Source organism: Amphimedon queenslandica, unplaced genomic scaffold, assembly GCF_000090795.2.
Source record: "Amphimedon queenslandica unplaced genomic scaffold, v1.1 AMPQUscaffold_13433, whole genome shotgun sequence".
Classification (NCBI taxonomy): Eukaryota; Metazoa; Porifera; class Demospongiae; order Haplosclerida; family Niphatidae; genus Amphimedon; species Amphimedon queenslandica.
Window position 1 is genome coordinate 150,468 of NW_003546331.1, and position 3,550 is coordinate 154,017.

Below are 3,550 nucleotides of genomic sequence, written 5' to 3' on the forward strand. Positions count from 1 at the left end.
GAGTTCATCCAGTTCCTTAAATATCGTATCCAGTACCTCTTCGATTGGGTCAACTATCTAGAGCTCCTCTTGTTTGTTTTTGCCATTTTATTTGTATTCATTTATACTGAGGATTGCTACTGTCCTCATAAATGGCAGTGGGAGTTGGGGGCCATAGCCGTCTTCCTAAGTTGGATTGACCTCGTGATTTTCATCAGGAAGCTACCCGTCACTGGAATATATGTAGTGATGTTTATGAATATTTTCTATATTTTCTTGAAGTTGGTCTTCCTCGCTATTCTCCTGGTACTGGCTTTTGCCTTTTCATTTAATATGCTCTTTAATGATCCAATGAGTGAAGCAATGGGAATAGTAAGTGAATAATGACACACTTAATTGTAACTGATCTCTTTTCTTCTCTCCCTCTCTCTCTCTCTCTAGCGCACTCCTTTTATGAACTCCTGGAGGAGTATTGTTAAAACTATGACAATGACGACTGGTGAGTTTGAGTTTGACAACACGTTCCGTCAGACTGGGTCACAGTCCGAAGCAGGCTCTGATGATATTCAATTTCCGTTTGCTTCCTATGTACTGTGGATCCTGTTCCTAATCCTAATGCCCATTCTATTCATCAATTTACTGGTATGTCCTCTGATATTTTATAGTCTTTACCCATTGACTCTGCCCACAGGTCGGTCTTGCTGTTGACGATATCAAGGGGATCCAGGAATCAGCTGGAATCAACCGTCTTGCCCTGAGAGTGAGTGAACATTAACACTGACCTCATTCTCCCTCTCTTTCACATATTCCTCCTTCCTCCTCTTATCTTTAGGTTGAGCTCACCCTTACAGTAGAGGAGTACCTCCCATTGTGGCTGAGGAAAAGTCTTATTGTTGGTAGACATACAATATACCCCAACAAGAAGCTTGGATTCATCAAGCATCTCCTTTACAATGTACTTGGAGTCTTGAGACCTGATTCTGCTGAGAATATCAAGAATGCACTAAATGCACCTCCAGTAAGTCAAAGCAGAAATAACATACAATACACATGTATACTTATATATATATATATATATATATGAGTCAATTCTTTTGCCTTATACTTAAAGTATTGTTATACTGCTATTATTATTATTATTTTTTAGGCGCCAATTGAGGAGGTTCAGCAGCAGAATCAAGCTCTAGTTAGACGTGTTGACGATCTATGCTCAAGTGTTGAGACACTTTCTGAACAGAATGAGAGGCTGTTAGCAGTGGTCTCAGCTCTTGCCGAGAGCCAGGGTGTGGCTAGTCATTTTCCTAGAATTCCCCCATCTTCCCCTGCTCACAGTTTGAAACCTGCCCCTGGCAGTACCTCTCGCGGTCGTAGCCCCTCGGCTCTCTCTGAGAAGACAACAACCTCATTTATCTGACCAGTTTAAAACAAAGAAAACTCTAAAACTGCTATAGTTTTTTATTAGTTTATTCATAGATATATCTATGGTTTATTTTGCTGCTTTATTTTTAACATTAATACCAAAAGTAGTTTTCTATGTCCTCTCCTTATTTACCAGAACATAAAAAATTTAGAAAAAAACAAGATTGAGTAGGATTCTAGAACAAATTAGTAAAAAAAATAATGAAAAAAAGGACAAGTAGGATTCTGAACAAGCAACAAAAATACAAAATGAAAATCCTACTCTCGTCACATAAATATCAGTACTGGTACAGCCCTGTTGGCTCATAATTGCTAATCATGAAAGTCGGTTTGGCCTGATCCAGTATAAATGCTTATCATGCCTGTACCATGGCTGACTCCATGATTGTATCAGGACTGATTAACCAAAATCTATGGTCCATGCTTGATATCAGGCCTGGTTTCAGGCTGAATCAGGCCTGATCAACGTGATTACATTTGGCTGTGTCTCTCATAGCTTATACTCATAGCTTAGATACGCATCTGATTACATGTCATTTCCCTTGTAAATTGCGGCCCCGTCAGCCTGTTCCTTATGTAGAGTAGTCCCTAAAAGAAGGTAAATGTGCTTTTTGGCAGTATGAGACTGAAATTAAGACTCACCATAACTCTACTCACCATAGATTCTTTATGGAGCCTGTCTCCGGGCCCGCCTTCAATTTTGTCTGACCGGGCCTGCAGTCTCGGCCTAATGCAGTGGCGGATCTATGGGGGGGCCAGGGGGGGCAATGCCCCCCCAAAAATTTTTTGGAATAATGTAAACTTTGGTTTACCTATGTAAACTGTGAAGCAGCTGCAGTACTGGACTATGTAAACAATCTTTAAACCACAATAGAGCTCATTTTAACAGGCTTAGTCTTTATAATTTTTACTTCCCTAAAAGTTTTGCACAAGCTTAGTTGACCACACCCCTAATTACCCCTCCCATTTCATAATTGCCCCCCCAAAAATTAAATCCTAGATCCGCCCCTGGCCTAATGTGAACTTCAAATAGACCAAGTAGGCTAGCTTTAAGCTCTAAACCATCAGTGAATTGCAAGAAGTAAGTAAGAAGAAGATTTGCAAGCAAAAAGCACCAATGTTTAAATTTTAGTAGTGATCTAGTGATCTGACGACTCATGTCCTCCAAGATGGTGGATAGCAACGGTTGCTATGTTTATTTATACAAAATGGGTGTGTTTGCAATGGGTCTATATGCGTTTTTTGCACTTTGCAGCCCTTAGCACAGCCTAGCCCCTTGTTCCCTTCTTATTTCTTTTTCTCTGGTGCCCCATTTGTGAGGAAGGAAGACCAGCAATGGCTGAGGGGATAGGAGGAGGTGACAAGACTCGAGCAACGCCAATGGTACCTCTTACTGGAGGAACACCAAAAATGAATCTGCAACAAGTAGGCCTGCTGTGGTGACAATTATTATTGATTGTTATTTTGAAATAGAAATATTTTATGAATGTAGAATCTACTAAATCATTGCTGTTTCACTTTCTTTTTTTCTTATCTCCATTCAGGCAGTACGTGATGGTCGTGAAGAGGTGTTGAGACAATGGCTGGGTCAGCTAACAGAAAAGAAGAAGAGGATACTTATCAATGCATACGACTCTTTTGGCTTCACTGCTATGCACTATGCTGCTAGATTCAATCGCTTTAAAATGATGCAACTCCTTATTGCTAATGATGCCAGTAAGCAAAGGGCCAGAGGAATGGGAGCATTATGCACTTAGCTAAATTACTGTGAATTGCAAGTTAATCTGACCAATCAAATGCCCTTGCTCACATGGGTAATGGCAATTTGATTGATCAGTTTCATAAGCTTATTAATGATAATCAAATTGCAATTTAGTGTGTGTATATATGTACATGTCTTTAGAAATAGAGGGTTTGTTGATTTTAATCAAAATAAAAAACGATTCGTTTATTATGCTTCAATTGTATCTTAGTTTCTATTGCCACAATTGAGTGTGTGTTACATGTAATATAGGTTACATGTACATTATATAGCCTTTTCAATGGCTCTTGATTTTGCTGCATTTAGATATTCTTTGTTGAGTGTGATCATGACAATGTAACCTTTCATCCCTTGATAGTGTCATAAATACACTAGCACTATTCATTTCTA

At 39.2% G+C, this 3,550-nt stretch overlaps 1 protein-coding gene and 1 long non-coding RNA gene across 3 annotated transcripts in view; both read left to right on the forward strand.

Annotated features, from left to right (window-relative positions):
- Positions 1-3,550, forward strand: part of LOC100641633 (transient receptor potential cation channel subfamily A member 1 homolog) — a 14,127-nt gene that overhangs the window by 3,598 nt on the left and 6,979 nt on the right. The gene's annotated exons all lie outside the window — the stretch shown is intronic.
- LOC109581569 (uncharacterized) lies at positions 2,321-3,001 on the forward strand. 2 transcript variants are annotated; one of them, XR_002184677.1, is made up of 3 exons: positions 2,321-2,479; positions 2,531-2,823; positions 2,943-3,001. It is a non-coding gene; the product is annotated as an uncharacterized LOC109581569 (long non-coding RNA). The 2 variants fall into 2 exon arrangements; XR_002184676.1 differs by having other exon boundaries at positions 2,337-2,823.